Below are 24,963 nucleotides of genomic sequence, written 5' to 3'. Positions count from 1 at the left end.
AACTGAGTGCGAATAGCCGAGCTCTTATATACAGGTTTCTATGCCTTTAATCACCAGGAAAAATCAGGAAGTCTTATAGCTCAGTGGTTATGCAGCAGGCCATTAGCATAGGGGACCAGGGTTCGATTCCTGGCAGGGATGTTTATTTTTTCCATTTTTTTTTCTACTGAGTGCAAATAGCCGCACGGCAGTAGAAAATAAAATGGAAAAAAATGAACATCCCAGCCAGGAATCGAACCCAGGTCTCCTGTACTAATGGCCTGGAGCATAACCACTGAGCTCTAAGACTTTCTAATGCTTTCTAGGGCACAGAGGCATAGAAACCTACTGACAGGACAGTGTTCCTAACAGCTCAGCTATTCACACTCAGTCCTCAGTTAAGTTGCTCGGCTATTCGCACTCAGTCCTCAGTTAAGTTGCACGGCTATTCGCACTCAGTCCTCAGTTAAGTTGCTCGGCTATTCGCACTCAGTCCTCAGTTCAGTTGCACGGCTATTCGCACTCAGTCCTCAGTAAAGTTGCACGGCTATTCGCACTCAGTCCTCAGTTCAGTTGCACGGCTATTCGCACTCAGTCCTCAGTTCAGTTGCACGGCTATTCGCACTCAGTCCTCAGTTAAGTTGCACGGCTATTCGCACTCAGTCCTCAGTTCAGTTGCACGGCTATTCGCACTCAGTCCTCAGTTCAGTTGCACGGCTATTCGCACTCAGTCCTCAGTTCAGTTGCACGGCTATTCGCACTCAGTCCTCAGTTAAGTTGCACGGCTAATCGCACTCAGTCCTCAGTTCAGTTGCACGGCTATTCGCACTCAGTCCTCAGTTCAGTTGCACGGCTATTCGCACTCAGTCCTCAGTTCAGTTGCACGGCTATTCGCACTCAGTCCTCAGTTAAGTTGCTCGGCTATTCGCACTCAGTCCTCAGTTAAGTTGCTCGGCTATTCGCACTCAGTCCTCAGTTAAGTTGCTCGGCTATTCGCACTCAGTCCTCAGTTCAGTTGCACGGCTATTCGCACTCACTCCTCAGTTCAGTTGCACGGCTATTCGCACTCAGTCCTCAGTTAAGTTGCACGGCTATTCGCACTCAGTCCTCAGTTAAGTTGCTCGGCTATTCGCACTCAGTCCTCAGTTAAGTTGCACGGCTATTCGCACTCAGTCCTCAGTTCAGTTGCACGGCTATTCGCACTCAGTCCTCAGTTCAGTTGCACGGCTATTCGCACTCAGTCCTCAGTTAAGTTGCACGGCTATTCGCACTCAGTCCTCAGTTAAGTTGCTCGGCTATTCGCACTCAGTCCTCAGTTCAGTTGCACGGCTATTCGCACTCAGTCCTCAGTTAAGTTGCACGGCTATTCGCACTCAGTCCTCAGTTCAGTTGCACGGCTATTCGCACTCAGTCCTCAGTTCAGTTGCACGGCTATTCGCACTCAGTCCTCAGTTAAGTTGCACGGCTATTCGCACTCAGTCCTCAGTTCAGTTGCACGGCTATTCGCACTCAGTCCTCAGTTCAGTTGCACGGCTATTCGCACTCAGTCCTCAGTTAAGTTGCACGGCTATTCGCACTCAGTCCTCAGTAAAGTTGCTCGGCTATTCGCACTCAGTCCTCAGTTCAGTTGCACGGCTATTCGCACTCAGTCCTCAGTTAAGTTGCACGGCTATTCGCACTCAGTCCTCAGTTCAGTTGCACGGCTATTCGCACTCAGTCCTCAGTTAAGTTGCACGGCTATTCGCACTCAGTCCTCAGTTCAGTTGCACGGCTATTCGCACTCAGTCCTCAGTTCAGTTGCACGGCTATTCGCACTCAGTCCTCAGTTAAGTTGCACGGCTATTCGCACTCAGTCCTCAGTTCAGTTGCACGGCTATTCGCACTCAGTCCTCAGTTCAGTTGCACGGCTATTCGCACTCAGTCCTCAGTTAAGTTGCACGGCTAATCGCACTCAGTCCTCAGTTCAGTTGCACGGCTATTCGCACTCAGTCCTCAGTTCAGTTGCACGGCTATTCGCACTCAGTCCTCAGTTCAGTTGCACGGCTATTCGCACTCAGTCCTCAGTTAAGTTGCACGGCTATTCGCACTCAGTCCTCAGTTAAGTTGCACGGCTATTCGCACTCAGTCCTCAGTTCAGTTGCACGGCTATTCGCACTCAGTCCTCAGTTCAGTTGCACGGCTATTCGCACTCAGTCCTCAGTTCAGTTGCACGGCTATTCGCACTCAGTCCTCAGTTATGTTGCTCGGCTATTCGCACTCAGTCCTCAGTTAAGTTGCACGGCTATTCGCACTCAGTCCTCAGTTAAGTTGCTCGGCTATTCGCACTCAGTCCTCAGTTAAGTTGCACGGCTATTCGCACTCAGTCCTCAGTTCAGTTGCACGGCTATTCGCACTCAGTCCTCAGTTCAGTTGCACGGCTATTCGCACTCAGTCCTCAGTTAAGTTGCACGGCTATTCGCACTCAGTCCTCAGTTCAGTTGCACGGCTATTCGCACTCAGTCCTCAGTTCAGTTGCACGGCTATTCGCACTCAGTCCTCAGTAAAGTTGCACGGCTATTCGCACTCAGTCCTCAGTTCAGTTGCACGGCTATTCGCACTCAGTCCTCAGTTCAGTTGCACGGCTATTCGCACTCAGTCCTCAGTTAAGTTGCACGGCTATTCGCACTCAGTCCTCAGTTCAGTTGCACGGCTATTCGCACTCAGTCCTCAGTTCAGTTGCACGGCTATTCGCACTCAGTCCTCAGTTCAGTTGCACGGCTATTCGCACTCAGTCCTCAGTTAAGTTGCACGGCTAATCGCACTCAGTCCTCAGTTCAGTTGCACGGCTATTCGCACTCAGTCCTCAGTTCAGTTGCACGGCTATTCGCACTCAGTCCTCAGTTCAGTTGCACGGCTATTCGCACTCAGTCCTCAGTTAAGTTGCACGGCTATTCGCACTCAGTCCTCAGTTAAGTTGCTCGGCTATTCGCACTCAGTCCTCAGTTAAGTTGCTCGGCTATTCGCACTCAGTCCTCAGTTAAGTTGCTCGGCTATTCGCACTCAGTCCTCAGTTCAGTTGCACGGCTATTCGCACTCACTCCTCAGTTCAGTTGCACGGCTATTCGCACTCAGTCCTCAGTTAAGTTGCACGGCTATTCGCACTCAGTCCTCAGTTAAGTTGCTCGGCTATTCGCACTCAGTCCTCAGTTAAGTTGCACGGCTATTCGCACTCAGTCCTCAGTTCAGTTGCACGGCTATTCGCACTCAGTCCTCAGTTAAGTTGCACGGCTATTCGCACTCAGTCCTCAGTTAAGTTGCTCGGCTATTCGCACTCAGTCCTCAGTTCAGTTGCACGGCTATTCGCACTCAGTCCTCAGTTAAGTTGCACGGCTATTCGCACTCAGTCCTCAGTTCAGTTGCACGGCTATTCGCACTCAGTCCTCAGTTAAGTTGCACGGCTATTCGCACTCAGTCCTCAGTTCAGTTGCACGGCTATTCGCACTCAGTCCTCAGTTCAGTTGCACGGCTATTCGCACTCAGTCCTCAGTTAAGTTGCACGGCTATTCGCACTCAGTCCTCAGTTAAGTTGCTCGGCTATTCGCACTCAGTCCTCAGTTAAGTTGCTCGGCTATTCGCACTCAGTCCTCAGTAAAGTTGCACGGCTATTCGCACTCAGTCCTCAGTAAAGTTGCACGGCTATTCGCACTCAGTCCTCAGTTCAGTTGCACGGCTATTCGCACTCAGTCCTCAGTTCAGTTGCACGGCTATTCGCACTCAGTCCTCAGTTCAGTTGCACGGCTATTCGCACTCAGTCCTCAGTTCAGTTGCACGGCTATTCGCACTCAGTCCTCAGTTAAGTTGCACGGCTAATCGCACTCAGTCCTCAGTTCAGTTGCACGGCTATTCGCACTCAGTCCTCAGTTCAGTTGCACGGCTATTCGCACTCAGTCCTCAGTTAAGTTGCTCGGCTATTCGCACTCAGTCCTCAGTTAAGTTGCACGGCTATTCGCACTCAGTCCTCAGTTCAGTTGCACGGCTATTCGCACTCAGTCCTCAGTTCAGTTGCACGGCTATTCGCACTCAGTCCTCAGTTAAGTTGCACGGCTATTCGCACTCAGTCCTCAGTTAAGTTGCTCGGCTATTCGCACTCAGTCCTCAGTTCAGTTGCACGGCTATTCGCACTCAGTCCTCAGTTAAGTTGCACGGCTATTCGCACTCAGTCCTCAGTTCAGTTGCACGGCTATTCGCACTCAGTCCTCAGTTCAGTTGCACGGCTATTCGCACTCAGTCCTCAGTTAAGTTGCACGGCTATTCGCACTCAGTCCTCAGTTCAGTTGCACGGCTATTCGCACTCAGTCCTCAGTTCAGTTGCACGGCTATTCGCACTCAGTCCTCAGTTAAGTTGCACGGCTATTCGCACTCAGTCCTCAGTAAAGTTGCTCGGCTATTCGCACTCAGTCCTCAGTTCAGTTGCACGGCTATTCGCACTCAGTCCTCAGTTAAGTTGCACGGCTATTCGCACTCAGTCCTCAGTTCAGTTGCACGGCTATTCGCACTCAGTCCTCAGTTAAGTTGCACGGCTATTCGCACTCAGTCCTCAGTTCAGTTGCACGGCTATTCGCACTCAGTCCTCAGTTCAGTTGCACGGCTATTCGCACTCAGTCCTCAGTTAAGTTGCACGCTATTCGCACTCAGTCCTCAGTTCAGTTGCACGGCTATTCGCACTCAGTCCTCAGTTCAGTTGCACGGCTATTCGCACTCAGTCCTCAGTTAAGTTGCACGGCTAATCGCACTCAGTCCTCAGTTCAGTTGCACGGCTATTCGCACTCAGTCCTCAGTTCAGTTGCACGGCTATTCGCACTCAGTCCTCAGTTCAGTTGCACGGCTATTCGCACTCAGTCCTCAGTTAAGTTGCACGGCTATTCGCACTCAGTCCTCAGTTAAGTTGCACGGCTATTCGCACTCAGTCCTCAGTTCAGTTGCACGGCTATTCGCACTCAGTCCTCAGTTCAGTTGCACGGCTATTCGCACTCAGTCCTCAGTTCAGTTGCACGGCTATTCGCACTCAGTCCTCAGTTATGTTGCTCGGCTATTCGCACTCAGTCCTCAGTTAAGTTGCACGGCTATTCGCACTCAGTCCTCAGTTAAGTTGCTCGGCTATTCGCACTCAGTCCTCAGTTAAGTTGCACGGCTATTCGCACTCAGTCCTCAGTTCAGTTGCACGGCTATTCGCACTCAGTCCTCAGTTCAGTTGCACGGCTATTCGCACTCAGTCCTCAGTTAAGTTGCACGGCTATTCGCACTCAGTCCTCAGTTCAGTTGCACGGCTATTCGCACTCAGTCCTCAGTTCAGTTGCACGGCTATTCGCACTCAGTCCTCAGTAAAGTTGCACGGCTATTCGCACTCAGTCCTCAGTTCAGTTGCACGGCTATTCGCACTCAGTCCTCAGTTCAGTTGCACGGCTATTCGCACTCAGTCCTCAGTTAAGTTGCACGGCTATTCGCACTCAGTCCTCAGTTCAGTTGCACGGCTATTCGCACTCAGTCCTCAGTTCAGTTGCACGGCTATTCGCACTCAGTCCTCAGTTCAGTTGCACGGCTATTCGCACTCAGTCCTCAGTTAAGTTGCACGGCTAATCGCACTCAGTCCTCAGTTCAGTTGCACGGCTATTCGCACTCAGTCCTCAGTTCAGTTGCACGGCTATTCGCACTCAGTCCTCAGTTCAGTTGCACGGCTATTCGCACTCAGTCCTCAGTTAAGTTGCACGGCTATTCGCACTCAGTCCTCAGTTAAGTTGCTCGGCTATTCGCACTCAGTCCTCAGTTAAGTTGCTCGGCTATTCGCACTCAGTCCTCAGTTAAGTTGCTCGGCTATTCGCACTCAGTCCTCAGTTCAGTTGCACGGCTATTCGCACTCACTCCTCAGTTCAGTTGCACGGCTATTCGCACTCAGTCCTCAGTTAAGTTGCACGGCTATTCGCACTCAGTCCTCAGTTAAGTTGCTCGGCTATTCGCACTCAGTCCTCAGTTAAGTTGCACGGCTATTCGCACTCAGTCCTCAGTTCAGTTGCACGGCTATTCGCACTCAGTCCTCAGTTAAGTTGCACGGCTATTCGCACTCAGTCCTCAGTTAAGTTGCTCGGCTATTCGCACTCAGTCCTCAGTTCAGTTGCACGGCTATTCGCACTCAGTCCTCAGTTAAGTTGCACGGCTATTCGCACTCAGTCCTCAGTTCAGTTGCACGGCTATTCGCACTCAGTCCTCAGTTAAGTTGCACGGCTATTCGCACTCAGTCCTCAGTTCAGTTGCACGGCTATTCGCACTCAGTCCTCAGTTAAGTTGCACGGCTATTCGCACTCAGTCCTCAGTTCAGTTGCACGGCTATTCGCACTCAGTCCTCAGTTCAGTTGCACGGCTATTCGCACTCAGTCCTCAGTTAAGTTGCACGGCTAATCGCACTCAGTCCTCAGTTCAGTTGCACGGCTATTCGCACTCAGTCCTCAGTTCAGTTGCACGGCTATTCGCACTCAGTCCTCAGTTCAGTTGCACGGCTATTCGCACTCAGTCCTCAGTTAAGTTGCACGGCTATTCGCACTCAGTCCTCAGTTAAGTTGCACGGCTATTCGCACTCAGTCCTCAGTTCAGTTGCACGGCTATTCGCACTCAGTCCTCAGTTCAGTTGCACGGCTATTCGCACTCAGTCCTCAGTTCAGTTGCACGGCTATTCGCACTCAGTCCTCAGTTATGTTGCTCGGCTATTCGCACTCAGTCCTCAGTTAAGTTGCACGGCTATTCGCACTCAGTCCTCAGTTAAGTTGCTCGGCTATTCGCACTCAGTCCTCAGTTAAGTTGCACGGCTATTCGCACTCAGTCCTCAGTTCAGTTGCACGGCTATTCGCACTCAGTCCTCAGTTCAGTTGCACGGCTATTCGCACTCAGTCCTCAGTTAAGTTGCACGGCTATTCGCACTCAGTCCTCAGTTCAGTTGCACGGCTATTCGCACTCAGTCCTCAGTTCAGTTGCACGGCTATTCGCACTCAGTCCTCAGTAAAGTTGCACGGCTATTCGCACTCAGTCCTCAGTTCAGTTGCACGGCTATTCGCACTCAGTCCTCAGTTCAGTTGCACGGCTATTCGCACTCAGTCCTCAGTTAAGTTGCACGGCTATTCGCACTCAGTCCTCAGTTCAGTTGCACGGCTATTCGCACTCAGTCCTCAGTTCAGTTGCACGGCTATTCGCACTCAGTCCTCAGTTCAGTTGCACGGCTATTCGCACTCAGTCCTCAGTTAAGTTGCACGGCTAATCGCACTCAGTCCTCAGTTCAGTTGCACGGCTATTCGCACTCAGTCCTCAGTTCAGTTGCACGGCTATTCGCACTCAGTCCTCAGTTCAGTTGCACGGCTATTCGCACTCAGTCCTCAGTTAAGTTGCACGGCTATTCGCACTCAGTCCTCAGTTAAGTTGCTCGGCTATTCGCACTCAGTCCTCAGTTAAGTTGCTCGGCTATTCGCACTCAGTCCTCAGTTAAGTTGCTCGGCTATTCGCACTCAGTCCTCAGTTCAGTTGCACGGCTATTCGCACTCACTCCTCAGTTCAGTTGCACGGCTATTCGCACTCAGTCCTCAGTTAAGTTGCACGGCTATTCGCACTCAGTCCTCAGTTAAGTTGCTCGGCTATTCGCACTCAGTCCTCAGTTAAGTTGCACGGCTATTCGCACTCAGTCCTCAGTTCAGTTGCACGGCTATTCGCACTCAGTCCTCAGTTAAGTTGCACGGCTATTCGCACTCAGTCCTCAGTTAAGTTGCTCGGCTATTCGCACTCAGTCCTCAGTTCAGTTGCACGGCTATTCGCACTCAGTCCTCAGTTAAGTTGCACGGCTATTCGCACTCAGTCCTCAGTTCAGTTGCACGGCTATTCGCACTCAGTCCTCAGTTAAGTTGCACGGCTATTCGCACTCAGTCCTCAGTTCAGTTGCACGGCTATTCGCACTCAGTCCTCAGTTCAGTTGCACGGCTATTCGCACTCAGTCCTCAGTTAAGTTGCACGGCTATTCGCACTCAGTCCTCAGTTAAGTTGCTCGGCTATTCGCACTCAGTCCTCAGTTAAGTTGCTCGGCTATTCGCACTCAGTCCTCAGTAAAGTTGCACGGCTATTCGCACTCAGTCCTCAGTAAAGTTGCACGGCTATTCGCACTCAGTCCTCAGTTCAGTTGCACGGCTATTCGCACTCAGTCCTCAGTTCAGTTGCACGGCTATTCGCACTCAGTCCTCAGTTCAGTTGCACGGCTATTCGCACTCAGTCCTCAGTTCAGTTGCACGGCTATTCGCACTCAGTCCTCAGTTAAGTTGCACGGCTAATCGCACTCAGTCCTCAGTTCAGTTGCACGGCTATTCGCACTCAGTCCTCAGTTCAGTTGCACGGCTATTCGCACTCAGTCCTCAGTTAAGTTGCTCGGCTATTCGCACTCAGTCCTCAGTTAAGTTGCACGGCTATTCGCACTCAGTCCTCAGTTCAGTTGCACGGCTATTCGCACTCAGTCCTCAGTTCAGTTGCACGGCTATTCGCACTCAGTCCTCAGTTAAGTTGCACGGCTATTCGCACTCAGTCCTCAGTTAAGTTGCTCGGCTATTCGCACTCAGTCCTCAGTTCAGTTGCACGGCTATTCGCACTCAGTCCTCAGTTAAGTTGCACGGCTATTCGCACTCAGTCCTCAGTTCAGTTGCACGGCTATTCGCACTCAGTCCTCAGTTCAGTTGCACGGCTATTCGCACTCAGTCCTCAGTTAAGTTGCACGGCTATTCGCACTCAGTCCTCAGTTCAGTTGCACGGCTATTCGCACTCAGTCCTCAGTTCAGTTGCACGGCTATTCGCACTCAGTCCTCAGTTAAGTTGCACGGCTATTCGCACTCAGTCCTCAGTAAAGTTGCTCGGCTATTCGCACTCAGTCCTCAGTTCAGTTGCACGGCTATTCGCACTCAGTCCTCAGTTAAGTTGCACGGCTATTCGCACTCAGTCCTCAGTTCAGTTGCACGGCTATTCGCACTCAGTCCTCAGTTAAGTTGCACGGCTATTCGCACTCAGTCCTCAGTTCAGTTGCACGGCTATTCGCACTCAGTCCTCAGTTCAGTTGCACGGCTATTCGCACTCAGTCCTCAGTTAAGTTGCACGGCTATTCGCACTCAGTCCTCAGTTCAGTTGCACGGCTATTCGCACTCAGTCCTCAGTTCAGTTGCACGGCTATTCGCACTCAGTCCTCAGTTAAGTTGCACGGCTAATCGCACTCAGTCCTCAGTTCAGTTGCACGGCTATTCGCACTCAGTCCTCAGTTCAGTTGCACGGCTATTCGCACTCAGTCCTCAGTTCAGTTGCACGGCTATTCGCACTCAGTCCTCAGTTAAGTTGCACGGCTATTCGCACTCAGTCCTCAGTTAAGTTGCACGGCTATTCGCACTCAGTCCTCAGTTCAGTTGCACGGCTATTCGCACTCAGTCCTCAGTTCAGTTGCACGGCTATTCGCACTCAGTCCTCAGTTCAGTTGCACGGCTATTCGCACTCAGTCCTCAGTTATGTTGCTCGGCTATTCGCACTCAGTCCTCAGTTAAGTTGCACGGCTATTCGCACTCAGTCCTCAGTTAAGTTGCTCGGCTATTCGCACTCAGTCCTCAGTTAAGTTGCACGGCTATTCGCACTCAGTCCTCAGTTCAGTTGCACGGCTATTCGCACTCAGTCCTCAGTTCAGTTGCACGGCTATTCGCACTCAGTCCTCAGTTAAGTTGCACGGCTATTCGCACTCAGTCCTCAGTTCAGTTGCACGGCTATTCGCACTCAGTCCTCAGTTCAGTTGCACGGCTATTCGCACTCAGTCCTCAGTAAAGTTGCACGGCTATTCGCACTCAGTCCTCAGTTCAGTTGCACGGCTATTCGCACTCAGTCCTCAGTTCAGTTGCACGGCTATTCGCACTCAGTCCTCAGTTAAGTTGCACGGCTATTCGCACTCAGTCCTCAGTTCAGTTGCACGGCTATTCGCACTCAGTCCTCAGTTCAGTTGCACGGCTATTCGCACTCAGTCCTCAGTTCAGTTGCACGGCTATTCGCACTCAGTCCTCAGTTAAGTTGCACGGCTAATCGCACTCAGTCCTCAGTTCAGTTGCACGGCTATTCGCACTCAGTCCTCAGTTCAGTTGCACGGCTATTCGCACTCAGTCCTCAGTTCAGTTGCACGGCTATTCGCACTCAGTCCTCAGTTAAGTTGCACGGCTATTCGCACTCAGTCCTCAGTTAAGTTGCTCGGCTATTCGCACTCAGTCCTCAGTTAAGTTGCTCGGCTATTCGCACTCAGTCCTCAGTTAAGTTGCTCGGCTATTCGCACTCAGTCCTCAGTTCAGTTGCACTGCTATTCGCACTCACTCCTCAGTTCAGTTGCACGGCTATTCGCACTCAGTCCTCAGTTAAGTTGCACGGCTATTCGCACTCAGTCCTCAGTTAAGTTGCTCGGCTATTCGCACTCAGTCCTCAGTTAAGTTGCACGGCTATTCGCACTCAGTCCTCAGTTCAGTTGCACGGCTATTCGCACTCAGTCCTCAGTTAAGTTGCACGGCTATTCGCACTCAGTCCTCAGTTAAGTTGCTCGGCTATTCGCACTCAGTCCTCAGTTCAGTTGCACGGCTATTCGCACTCAGTCCTCAGTTAAGTTGCACGGCTATTCGCACTCAGTCCTCAGTTCAGTTGCACGGCTATTCGCACTCAGTCCTCAGTTAAGTTGCACGGCTATTCGCACTCAGTCCTCAGTTCAGTTGCACGGCTATTCGCACTCAGTCCTCAGTTCAGTTGCACGGCTATTCGCACTCAGTCCTCAGTTAAGTTGCACGGCTATTCGCACTCAGTCCTCAGTTAAGTTGCTCGGCTATTCGCACTCAGTCCTCAGTTAAGTTGCTCGGCTATTCGCACTCAGTCCTCAGTAAAGTTGCACGGCTATTCGCACTCAGTCCTCAGTAAAGTTGCACGGCTATTCGCACTCAGTCCTCAGTTCAGTTGCACGGCTATTCGCACTCAGTCCTCAGTTCAGTTGCACGGCTATTCGCACTCAGTCCTCAGTTCAGTTGCACGGCTATTCGCACTCAGTCCTCAGTTAAGTTGCACGGCTATTCGCACTCAGTCCTCAGTTCAGTTGCACGGCTATTCGCACTCAGTCCTCAGTTCAGTTGCACGGCTATTCGCACTCAGTAGGAAATAAAATGTAAAAAAATAAACACTCCCCTATTGACATTCTATACCCCCTGTATCTGTAATCAGCGCGGCTTTAGGCTGAGTCCCCAGTCAGCACTGTGGCACGCGCGCGGCGCATGCTCAGGCCTACAACGCGATCTGCGTTCTGAGGGGAGAGAGAACGTTTGCGATGGGAGGGGGCGTGGCGGTAGGTTTGCGGGGGCGTGGCCATGATGTCCCGCGGCTGGTACGCCCTCATTGGCTGAACCGCCGGCGCGGCCTGGCCACGCCTCCATCGCAAATGCCAATCTCAAACTCCCCTGCCAGCTTGGGGAAAGGTGAGCGACACGGTAGGGACTGGGACGGAAGGAACTGGGTGGGCGGGGCTTGATCGCACAGGCCTGCGCTGTAGTACTTACTTGGACCGCAGCCTTCGGAGCAGCTTACGCATGCGTGCGCAGGCGTGTGTAAATGCCGGCGACAGCCAAGTTTAAATATACGCTCTGAGGGGAGCGGAGGAGGGGTCACGTGACAGCAAAAATCCAATGGGGATGAGGGACTAGACTCGTCTCCCGCCCCACCTCCGCCACACCCTCGCCCCGCCCCCAAAGCGCGCTCACTGCCTCACCTGTCAGGCCACAAAAAAGCACCAGCTTCTGTAGGCGAGGCAGAGCAGGAGCGCGGCCCGAGGCACCATGCCAGAGTCCTTAGGCGCGCTGCTGCTTGGCACTGAGCCTCTGCAGCCGCAATGAGAGCAGCTTTAGCAGGGGCTCGCGCACGCTTCCGCACGCCTGCGGATGCGTGTCTTAATAAATCTTTCGTTTCTTAGCTTGCCAGAGCGCAGGGCCGGTCACGTGAACGTTTCTGCCAATGAGGGCGCACCAGCTCCGTGACGTCACTGGCCCGCCCCCAGACACGCCCACGGACGGCGCGCGCTGTAAGGCCATGGAAAGCACCGCTTTCCCTCAGCCTCAGCGCACCTCCGCATGGCTTCAGTCTCTATGGACTAAGCCTTAGGCTGCGGCCTGGGAGGGAGCGTGGCGTGCTGGCACACGAGCGCTGCGCCCTTGCTCGGCCGTGCAATTTGTGGCTAGGTGCACGCTCATCTGGGGGCGCGGCCACAACGGCACTGAGCTGGTTCGCCCTCATTAGGTGAACCGCTTAGGTAGGCGCGGCGGTCCCAGTCACTGCCACAGCGCACTGCTCGGCGTGCGCTGTGCATGTAAGCACCACCTCTCAATGGGGAAGGGCCCAGTACGCACCTTCACGCTGAAGGTGCAGCCACGGTGTGCTGCAAGTTTTTATAAACACAATGAAATTTATTTTGCCTGTTTCTAGCGAGCTGAAGGAGCTATGAGATGTAATTAGCTGGAATAGCTGTGAGTAAAGCTGTATGTCCCTTGATGTTCAAGTTCTGTTTAAAATATTTTCTCAGTGGCCTTAAGCATTGATAAGTTTGGTATGTTTGAATATGTAAATGAGTTTTCCCCCCCTCCCCCCTCTTAACTTTTTGCTGTTAATTGACCAACTCAAAAAAGCTGAATTATTGGGGCAGGGGGAGGGTCATATGACTGCTTTAGATGTATAAAACACATATCCCCCTTGCATTGGCCTCTTAAGCGTGATGCATTTAAAGTTACAATAATAGTTAGACTCTAGTTTGACTAGAGGTGCCTGGGGGACTGCATCCTTTCTGCAAACTCTTACTCAAGGCAACAAATGGTGAGCATATATGACCACACTATGATCCCATGCTTGTTAATCTGCATAATTTAACCCCCCCCCACCCCCCCCCACCCCTTTACAACTTATTTCACTGCAGCCTCTTCCAAAACAGCCTGCACAAAACACTGAAACCCAGATTTGACAATAGCATTGCAATGCAGCAAAACATTTGACAAGGAACAGGCACACCCTTGCTGTTTAGACTGCACACACTCACAACAGCTCCATGCAGAAATGCCTACCTGTGACATCATGAACCTGCTATGTATCTTAATTTTTTTCTTTCTCCTGGCCTCATGGAGATGTTATACCCTCTATCCACAACAAACTCATCCATCCTGGCCCACAACCAACATCACCAGACACCCTGGACTACTCAAAAGCCTTGCTCTATCTACTGAATGTTGGTGGAGATCTCTAAAAACCAGCACACAACCACTGCTCACTCTAATGGCAAACACCACAAATATACAACTTGCAAAGAACTACCCAAATTCCTACTCGTACTGTTACTCTCCTTAGCAGGTGATATTGAACCTAACCCAGGTTCTCCCATTTCAGCTCTGTCCCATGCCCCTGAGAATTCTACCTTTAATTTCAAAAAAGGGGTATTTGTCGCCCATATAAACATCCTGAGCCTGCTGCCCAAACTGGAAAGCACTAAGGGCATGGTGCCTTATGCATAAACAAAAACCATCGTTCTTACCGTAACATGGCTAACCCATAAAACACCAGATGCAAATATCGCCATCAAAGGATACTCCATTTTTTGGAGAGATAGGTCAAAGAGAGGAGAAGGAGTGTTATTTTATATTGCAGACACATTAAAATTTACACTGTTACATTGCCCCCCAAGCCCACCCTCTTTTGAAATAGTAGTCGGCTAAATCTGCCGCCCCTTTTCTAAGACCATCTTTCTCCCTGCCATCTACCGGCTCCCTAAAGCCCCTCTACAATCCCTGACAGATATCACCCAATTTCTTGGCTACATTTCCTCTCGGAATGAGATGAGTGAGCTGCTAGTTCTTTGTGATTTCAACTGAAATTGGCTTTACCCACAAAAAGCCACATTCAACTCAAGTCACTTAACCTATCAAAACTCCTTTTTCAAGCCACACGGACAAACCTGAAATTGCATAACCATTCCTTGATAGACTGGATTCTCTCCTCAAACCCCAGCAGAATCCAATCCTCTGGCATCCTGCCTGATATTTTCAGTGATCATGCAATAGTGTATTGTGTAAGGAACATTAAACAGCCTCATTCAAGCCCTAAAGTTCTCCTCACTAGAAGTTTTAAAAACTTTAACCCACAACAGTTTCTGGATGACCTTAACAACTGCCCATGGCACAGAATCGAAGTAATTCACGAACCTGATTCAGCGCTCGAATAGTTCAACTCAGAGTTCTAAAAACTCTGCAATAACCATGCTCCACTACGCAAAACAAGGGGCAAACAAGACACGCACAATATTACTCTGACAATCTCCACCAAAATACATAAAACCCAGCTAACTTCTGGAAGGTTATCAACAATATATTCCAGCCTCCTAACCATCAACAATCAAGTTATATCACTAAAGGGGGATATTACTCTGACAAACCCCACTGACATTGCAAATGCATTCAATGATTACTTTGTGGGTTGTGCCACTAACTTATTAGCGAAACGCAGGCCAAACCTCAAACCTGAATCTCATCCAGGGAGTACACACATAGCCCCACCCGCATCCAACACTGCCCACAATTTTCATTTTGGCCCAGTATCTGAAGAGGTGATTACACAAGCACTCCTCAAACTAAAAATAAGCTGGCAATGCGGACCCGACTTAGTACAATCCAAGTTCCTATGACTTGGTGTCCCAACCATTGACAAACCAATTGCTTCCATAGTCAACTCTATCCTGTCAGCAGGCCATATCCCTAATACCTGCAAAACTGCCAGAGTTGTCCCAATCTTCAAAAGTGAAGACAAAAGCACTGTCTGAAACTACAGGCCAATCTCACCTCTCCCAATGCTATCCAAAGTCATGGAAAATTGTGTCCACTCCCAATTAAACGATTTCTTGAACAAATTAAATTACCCTTGCCAATTCCAATCGGGCTTTCGCACCAAACACTCCACTATAACTACCCTGCTAAAAGATTGCAATTAAATCCAGTGTGGAATGGAACGGGGACAACTCACTGGTGCAGTGTGCCGAGTTTTTTCAAAGACTTTTGACACAGTTGATCATGCTATCCTGCTTAACAAACTCCAGAGCTCTGGAATAGGGAAACATGCTTTAAACTGGTTTCAGTCCTACCTATCAGGAAGATCCCAACATGTGTCCATCTCAGGCTCTAACTCCAACCCCCTGGATATCACCTGTGGTGTCCCGCAAGGCTCTGTTCTGGGGGCCCTACTCTTCTCAGTGTTCAGCAATGATCTTCACACAGCTTTTAAGGAAACCTCAATACACATGTATGCAGACGACACAATCCTATATGCACACAGCCATAGCCTCTCTGACCTTCAACACATAATTCAGTCTGACTTTTTGACAGTCGAAAACTGGATTTCACCAAACAACCAGCTTTTATAACACTAACAAGACTGTAACAATGGTATATGGGACCAAGACTACATTTTGAAAGCTTCCAGTCACTTAGCTCCTGATTAGAACCAACGCTAACACCACCCTAACCCCTGTCACTAGTTTTAAATACCTGGGCTTATGGTCTGACTCCCACTTAACATTTGGAATGCACAATGATACCCTGACAACCAAGACCTATGCCAAACTAGGGGTACTTTACAGGAACAAATCCTCCCTAAGTCTCCTGATCAGAAAGCGTATTGCACAGCAGATGCTAATGCCAATTATTGACTATGGAGACATAGTATATGGCTCGGCTCTTCAAACCCACTTTAGCAAACTTGACACCCTCTACAATTCCATTTGTCGTTTTGTTCTCCAATGCAACTACAACACACATCACTGTGAAATGCTCAAAGAACTAGATTGGTCATCACTAGAGTCTAGGCGCAAAGTTCACCTTTCCTGTCTTGCCTTTAAATTATTCATAGGCAAGCTAACCAGCTACCTGAACAAGCTCCTCACCCCTAGCACTTGCAGCACTCATCATCTGAGATCAGACTCCAAAAGACTATTCATGGTCCCAAGGCTCAACAAAGTATCCGCCCGCTCCTCCTTCTCTTACCGTGAACCCAAAACTGGAACAGTCTCCCGGAGACTCTCACATCCACCACCAGTCAAAGCTCTTTCATAACTAGGGCTGTCTCACATTTTAACCTGGTCTGTAACTGTTTCATACGCCCATAATATATATTATCTCTAACTGTGCACGCAATGTCTTGTATATAATGTATACCGTGCTCATTATGTAACTGTACTTGTAACCATGTATTATTTGTCTTCTCTGTGCCCAGGACATACTTGAAAATGAGAGGTAACTCTCAATGTATTAATTCCAGGTACAATATTTTATAAATTAATAATTTTACAACTTGCGACGGAGATGTGGCAACGCCATCACCGGCGGTTCTCCCATTGAGAGCGAACCTGATGCATGTCGCCATGCCCACGCACCCACAAATCCCGTACCATGCTCCCTCCTGTTGCAAGCTCCCTCTCTACATGTCAGACCGCAGAGCGCGGTTAGCGCTGTGCACGCTTTGCCCGCCGGCGGGCGCGAGTGTCACAGTTAGGACTGGGATCCCAGCACAACGTGACGCGCTCGAGATGGCAAATTCAATTTAGCTTGCTGTATAAGCGTCTCAAGCCCCAATGCTCACCCTGCCCAGACACAGTATGCATAAAGCTTTAATACCAATTATAAAATGTTTCACGAAATATGTGCTGTACACCATTGATCTTAATCAGTGTCGCCAACAGCGAGGGAGAAATGGACACCCACACACCACCCCACCACACACGTTCTCTCCCGGTATGTCGCCTTGTTCCGGCTGCTGTTGATCAAGTTGTGGTCGATTATAAGTAATTTGCTGAGAAACAATAGAAGTCAAAACATAGCTTTTAGCATGTTGACATTATTCTGAGAAAGCGATCGCAGTATACCAAAGGTTGTTTATTCTTTTTATGGCTATGTGAGATTGCACCTTCAATAGCCAGAGCTGAATGTGGAGTCTGCAGACTCACTAGTCTCCTAAATGACAGGGCGTCAGAAGGGAGCGCGTCACGTTGGTGCGTGGTATGTCGCAACATTCTGTCTGCTGTGTATGATTGCACACCGCCCAGCAGACAGGCGCCAACGCTGCGTTGTGAAGCCACGTGTGTGAACGCTGCATAACTCTTGTCTCACTGGCTGAGCGCTATGTCTGCTCCAAAGCGTTCTGTTCAAACTCATGCGGCTCAGTCACGGTGGTGTGTGTGTGTTAGTTCATCCTTACTCTTGCTGGTGTCAGCGACTGTTGCTGGTGGCCTCTTCTGCCAGCGGTGACATCACTTCCGTCACCCCTGCATTCCGCTTCAAATCAACTCCATTTACTGTCACTGGATTTTGCTAAGGTGCTATGTGCCGCTAAAGAAATTTAACTTCAAAAACTAGAATAACGCTATTTCACAAATAATGGCTAGCCATCCTGTTTTCTTAGTACTTTAATTTCAGCTAAGTAACATGATTCATAGTCGGAAAAATGACAACTGCTGATCAATACTTAAGCACAATAAATGACACGTAAATATAGATGCGCGCCTGTGTGACGTTTTCGTAAACACTTGAAATTTAGCTCATCTACATTTCGATACTGAGTTGCAAGTGTCCAGAATTATTTTATGGTAACTTTTAATATATTTTTCATATTTATACTTTCCTTGTTTCCATAATTTTTATGTATTTGAAAATATTTGGAGCACATTGTTGTGCGTGCTAATAAATAACATCCAATGACAACAATTTAACAATTAACCTTAAAAGTGATCTAAATGAATATTGTGTGTGTATGTTTCCATTATTTTGGGGTTGTATAATTTTTTTTACTCAAAAATTAAAAAAAAAAAAAGATACTGTAGAAGCATTAGCAACTTATGATCGCACAGAAATACTGTACGCGCATACTTCATAAAAGAAGCTAACCAAAATATAATAATTAGTGATTAAAGGAAGTGCAGGGTGCATTTTTAACACCAATGAGCCCCCTAATCAAGTTATGGATATTTCCACACATTGATGTAAATTTACATAAAATTGAAAATGTGCAAAATTAAAAAAACAAAGAAAAAATAGAATGCAAATAAAGCCAATTTTATACTATTTTAACAATTAATGTTTTCAGTAGTTTAAAAATTATACATCTTATACTATATTTGTGAAAGCACTGTATGCATCTCCTGTGTCCCTAGGGGAAATCTCATTGGTCCCTTGTGCCGACCGTCCACGCACACCTCTCATTGGCCTGAGGCAGAGTGACGGTCCAAAACACACACACACATATACACACATATACATAGAGAAGTAGATAGATGTATCTATAGGCATACCCCGCTTTAAGTACACTCACTTTAAGTACACTCACGAGTAAGGACATAGCGAACAATAGGCAAACGGCAGCTCAGTCATGCAACCGTCATGAACAGCAATACCGGCTCCCTACCTGTACCGAAGCTGTGCGCAAGCGGGGAGACTATAGAGCCTGTTACAAATGCCTTATTTACATCAGTTATGCATATATAGGATGATTGCAGTACAGTACATGCCTCGATAAGTGGGAAAAAGGGAGTGCTTCACTTTAAGTACATTTTCGCTTTACATACATGCTCCGGTCCCATTGTATACATTAATGCGAGAGAGAGGGTTAGGGAGAGAGAGAGTGCGAGAGGGGAGTTAGAGGGGCATGTGGGGGGGGGGGGGCTGACCGACCGGGGCGTGGCTGGCCGACCGACCGGGGTGTGGCTGACCGATGCTGACAGTACTGTATGTGTTGGCTGACTGGCACTGAGTAATACTGCAACATATACAGTACTGTATACACACACTCCCATATAAATATACACACACCTATATATAGATATAGGTATATAGATATAGGTATATAGATATATATATATATACTACACACACACATATATACACACACACATACATAGATATATATACACACGCACACGCACGCACACACACACACGGAAAGGGGCGGGTGTCAGGGTTCTGCTCGCCACAAACCAGGACCGGACCGCGAGGCTGAGGTAGGGTTGTAAAAGCACCGACCTGAGACCGCGCAGGCTGATCCGGATTGCGCAGTTCGTTGTCATACGTAGCAGGATCAGGAAAGGAGAAGACAGCGTCGTCGTTGTACAAGCCAGGGTCAGGACAGGAGATATCAGGATAAACATTGTTCAGGCAAGAGTTCGGCAACAGGTAGTCAGGAGAGCCCCGCTTCAGCTTAGGAGCGCGGGGTTGGCCTCTGCGCGAGCGACGACCATGGCCCATGGTACTGGTCACAGGAGATGGTAGGCAGACCAGAATAGCACACCGCTTTGCTGCACGGGTGCACCAGTGCTACAGCGCAAGAGTCCTGAGCGGCTGGGGAATCCTCTGTAACAGCGCAGGAACCAGGACACGGCCTCTCTAGATTAGGGAAAGAGTAGGCCCCAGGAACCAGGAAGCTGAAGATCCACAGGGAAACCTCCGCTACAGTGCAGGAATCAGGAGACTGAAGGGCGCGGGGGATACCTTTGCCTCAGTGCAGGAAAGCAGGAAGCTGAAGACATAGGGGATACCTTTGCTTCAGCGCAGGAGAACAAGCGGGAGCTTGAAGGAAGCTGAAGGACGCAGGGCGGAACCTCCGTATCAGCATAGGAGAACAAGCGGCTTGAAGGGAGCTGAAGGACGCAGGGCGGAACCTGGTATCAGCATAGGAGAACAAGCGGCTTGAAGGAAGCTGAAGGACGCAGGGCGTAACCTGGTATCAGCATAGGAGAACAAGCGAGGGCTTGTGGCAAAACAGTAGACATCCAGTTAGGACTATGCTCGGCAGGGAGCATTATGGGAAGACAGTACTTAAAGGCCAGCGGGACAATCCCCGGCGGGGGTGTGAAGGTACTGCTCCAATGAGTGAATGCAAGTATGGTTGCAGTGAAAGGCTGCACAGCTGCAGTAGATACCAGAGGGAGTGTGTATTGCTTTGGTGAGTGAATCCAGGCTGCAGCAAACATCAGGAGAGGTGCTCCAGGACTGCACCGGTCTGCAAGGTAAGGCAACCAGTAAACCGCGGAGCGGATTCCTTACAGGGGGGTTAAGGCCGCGACCAGCACCACCAGGCGCCCCCCCCTACCCGCTTGAGGGGCATCCCCACTCTCATCTTCCGCCCCGGGGGGGGGGGAGGGGGGGAAGAGCCGGGGACAGGAGAACGCCCCGCTAACACCAACATAACCGGGACAGGAGGGAAGGCACAAAGAATTAAAATAATACTTACTGTGTCCGTGTCCTCCATGGAATGGCTGCTCGTTGGGGGCGGGCTAATATATAGAGTCTGGCCGCGCGCCCACAAAGCCTGGGAGCGCGCGCCAATCAGATGGTAGGGAGGGGGAGTATTTGTTTTGTTTCTGCAAGCGCGAGCGCGGGAAATTTAAAAAAAAAACACATGTGCTGCTTGGGCCAATAGTTGCTCGGCCAGAGGGTAAATCCACTATCTGGCCATGTAAATGTATAAATTGTTAATACAAAAAGGTTGTATTAAGTGTGTTTATGTGACTTTTTGTGGTATATATATATATATATATATATATATATTTATGTGTATATATATATGTGTATATATATATATATATATATATATATATATATATATATATATATATATATATATATATATATATATATCTCTGTCTCTCTCACTAGGAATGTGTATTAATATAAAAAATAGCTGCAATAAAATAAATCTAAAAAAAAAATTACCCAAACACACCCAAAAATCAGACTTACCAGCAGGGGGGGGGGGGCGTGGCGCAAGGGTGCTTGCGGGTGGTGGTGGCGGTACTGCGGGTGGGGGAACAATGCTGCGGGGGGACGGCAGTACAGGGGTTTCCCGCGGCTGCGTGGGTTGTCTAGCGGCTGTGGTGTGTGGCGGGACAGCCCTGTCATGGGGGGGTAGGGAGGGGTGGCGGTGCAGAGGGTGGGGGTGGCGGTGCAGCGGGGAGCCCGGAGGCTGGTCACAGCAGTTGCCTCCAGCCCCGCTGCAGGCATCACGCCACTGCTCACGCGCGCACCAGTGTGCTGCGGTGGCGGGCCGATGCTGGGCCGATGGGGGGGTCACAGCAGTTGACATCAGCCATGAAGCACCTGTCTCGCCAGCTCCCACGTGAAACAGGGCTCCCTCTGACGCCGGCGTGCCGGAAACTTAACCATGACTACATCCGGCGCTACCACAGGGAGACACCGCCATTTTTTTGCAGCAATTTCTTTTTTATTAACAGGCGCCCGGCCGCGCTGGGGCCCGGGCGGCCGGGTCAGGGACGCCAGAACCCTTTCTCCCCCGCTGTTGGCGGCCCTGATTAAGATGGCGCGCTGTCTAAGGCCAGGGAAAGCACCCGCTTTCCCTGAGCCTCAGCGCGCCTCCGCACGCCAGCAGGAACCCTGGCCAAGGCCTTATGTGTCTGGCCAGGGTGAGCATTGGGGCTTGAGACGCTTGCAGAGCAAGCTAAATTGAATTTGCCGCCTCCAAGAGGTTCACCTAATGAGGGCGAACCAGCTCAGTGCCGTTGTGGCCGCGCCCCCAGATGAGCGTGCACCTAGCCACAAATTGCACGGCCGAGCAAGGGCGCAGCGCTCGTGTGCCAGCACGCCACGCTCCCTCCCAGGCCGCAGCCTAAGGCTTAGTCCATAGAGACTGAAGCCGTGCGGAGGTGCGCTGAGGCTGAGGGAAAGCGGTGCTTTCCATGGCCTTACAGCGCGCGCCGTCCGTGGGCGTGTCTGGGGGCGGGCCAGTGACATCACGGAGCTGGTGCGCCCTCATTGGCCGAAACGTTCACGTGACCGGCCCTGCGCTCTGGCAAGCTAAGAAACGAAAGATTTATTAAGACACGCTTCCGCAGGCGTGCGGAAGCGTGCGCGAGCCCCTGCTAAAGCTGCTCTCATTGCGGCTGCAGAGGCTCAGTGCCAAGCAGCAGCGCGCCTAAGGACTCTGGCATGGTGCCTCGGGCCGCGCTCCTGCTCTGCCTCGCCTACAGAAGCTGGTGCTTTTTTTGTGGCCTGACAGGTGAGGCAGTGAGCGCGCTTTGGGGGCGGGGCGAGGGTGTGGCGAAGGTGGGGCGGGAGACGAGTCTAGTCCCTCATCCCCATTGGATTTTTGCTGTCACGTGTCCCCTCCTCCGCTCCCCTCAGAGCGTATATTTAAACTTGGCTGTCGCCGGCATTTACACACGCCTGCGCACGCATGCGTAAGCTGCTCCGAAGGCTGCGGTCCAAGTAAGTACTACAGCGCAGGCCTGTGCGATCAAGCCCCGCCCACCCAGTTCCTTCCGTCCCAGTCCCTACCGTGTCGCTCACCTTTCCCCAAGCTGGCAGGGGAGTTTGAGATTGGCATTTGCGATGGAGGCGTGGCCAGGCCCCCGCCGGCGGTTCAGCCAATGAGGGCGTACCAGCCGCGGGACATCATGGCCACGCCCCCGCAAACCTACAGCCACGCCCCCTCCCATCGCAAACGTTCTCTCTCCCCTCAGAACGCAGATCGCGTTGTAGGCCTGAGCATGCGCCGCGCGCGTGCCACAGTGCTGACTGGGGACTCAGCCTAAAGCCGCGCTGATTACAGATACATGGGGTATAGAATGTCAATAGGGGAGTGTTTATTTTTATACATTTTATTTCCTACTGAGTGCGAATAGCCGTGCAACTGAACTGAGGACTGAGTGCGAATAGCCGTGCAACTGAACTGAGGACTGAGTGCGAATAGCCGTGCAACTGAACTGAGGACTGAGTGCGAATAGCCGTGCAACTTTACTGAGGACTGAGTGCGAATAGCCGTGCAACTGAACTGAGGACTGAGTGCGAATAGCCGAGCAACTTAACTGAGGACTGAGTGCGAATAGCCGTGCAACTTAACTGAGGACTGAGTGCGAATAGCCGTGCAACTGAACTGAGGACTGAGTGCGAGTAGCCGTGCAACTGAACTGAGGACTGAGTGCGAATAGCCGTGCAACTTAACTGAGGACTGAGTGCGAATAGCCGAGCAACTTAACTGAGGACTGAGTGTGAATAGCCGTGCAACTGAACTGAGGACTGAGTGCGAATAGCCGTGCAACTTAACTGAGGACTGAGTGCGAATAGCCGTGCAACTGAACTGAGGACTGAGTGCGAATAGCCGTGCAACTTAACTGAGGACTGAGTGCGAATAGCCGTGCAACTTAACTGAGGACTGAGTGCGAATAGCCGTGCAACTGAACTGAGGACTGAGTGCGAATAGCCGTGCAACTGAACTGAGGACTGAGTGCGAATAGCCGTGCAACTTAACTGAGGACTGAGTGCGAATAGCCGTGCAACTGAACTGAGGACTGAGTGCGAATAGCCGTGCAACTGAACTGAGGACTGAGTGCGAATAGCCGTGCAACTTAACTGAGGACTGAGTGCGAATAGCCGTGCAACTGAACTGAGGACTGAGTGCGAATAGCCGAGCAACTTAACTGAGGACTGAGTGCGAATAGCCGAGCAACTTAACTGAGGACTGAGTGCGAATAGCCGTGCAACTGAACTGAGGACTGAGTGCGAATAGCCAAGCTGTTAGGAACACGTTCCTGTCAGTAGGTTTCTATGCCTCTGTGCCCTAGAAAGCATTAGAAAGTCTTATAGCTCAGTGGTTATGCTCCAGGCCATTAGTACAGGAGACCTGGGTTCGATTCCTGGCTGGGATGTTCAATTTTTTCCATTTTATTTCCTACTGAGTGCGAATAGCCGTGCAACTGAACTGAGGACTGAGTGCGAATAGCCGTGCAACTGAACTGAGGACTGAGTGCGAATAGCCGTGCAACTGAACTGAGGACTGAGTGCGAATAGCCGTGCAACTTTACTGAGGACTGAGTGCGAATAGCCGTGCAACTGAACTGAGGACTGAGTGCGAATAGCCGAGCAACTTAACTGAGGACTGAGTGCGAATAGCCGTGCAACTTAACTGAGGACTGAGTGCGAATAGCCGTGCAACTGAACTGAGGACTGAGTGCGAATAGCCGTGCAACTGAACTGAGGACTGAGTGCGAATAGCCGTGCAACTTAACTGAGGACTGAGTGCGAATAGCCGAGCAACTTAACTGAGGACTGAGTGCGAATAGCCGAGCAACTTAACTGAGGACTGAGTGCGAATAGCCGTGCAACTTAACTGAGGACTGAGTGCGAATAGCCGTGCAACTGAACTGAGGACTGAGTGCGAATAGCCGTGCAACTGAACTGAGGACTGAGTGCGAATAGCCGTGCAACTGAACTGAGGACTGAGTGCGAATAGCCGTGCAACTGAACTGAGGACTGAGTGCGAATAGCCGCGCAACTGAACTGAGGACTGAGTGCGAATAGCCGTGCAACTGAACTGAGGACTGAGTGCGAATAGCCGTGCAACTTAACTGAGGACTGAGTGCGAATAGCCGTGCAACTGAACTGAGGACTGAGTGCGAATAGCCGTGCAACTTAACTGAGGACTGAGTGCGAATAGCCGTGCAACTGAACTGAGGACTGAGTGCGAATAGCCGAGCAACTTAACTGAGGACTGAGTGCGAATAGCCGTGCAACTGAACTGAGGACTGAGTGCGAATAGCCGAGCAACTTAACTGAGGACTGAGTGCGAATAGCCGTGCAACTTAACTGAGGACTGAGTGCGAATAGCCGTGCAACTGAACTGAGGACTGAGTGCGAATAGCCGTGCAACTGAACTGAGGACTGAGTGCGAATAGCCGTGCAACTTAACTGAGGACTGAGTGCGAATAGCCGTGCAACTGAACTGAGGACTGAGTGCGAATAGCCGAGCAACTTAACTGAGGACTGAGTGCGAATAGCCGTGCAACTTAACTGAGGACTGAGTGCGAATAGCCGTGCAACTGAACTGAGGACTGAGTGCGAATAGCCGTGCAACTGA

At 50.4% G+C, this 24,963-nt stretch overlaps 1 protein-coding gene across 3 annotated transcripts in view; it reads left to right on the top strand.

The window, feature by feature from the left end:
* Positions 1-24,963, top strand: part of CEP57 (centrosomal protein 57) — an 85,886-nt gene that overhangs the window by 1,615 nt on the left and 59,308 nt on the right. The window lies entirely within an intron of this gene.

Source organism: Ascaphus truei, chromosome 3, assembly GCF_040206685.1.
Source record: "Ascaphus truei isolate aAscTru1 chromosome 3, aAscTru1.hap1, whole genome shotgun sequence".
Classification (NCBI taxonomy): domain Eukaryota; kingdom Metazoa; phylum Chordata; class Amphibia; order Anura; family Ascaphidae; genus Ascaphus; species Ascaphus truei.
This window is presented reverse-complemented; position numbering and strand designations above follow the sequence as displayed.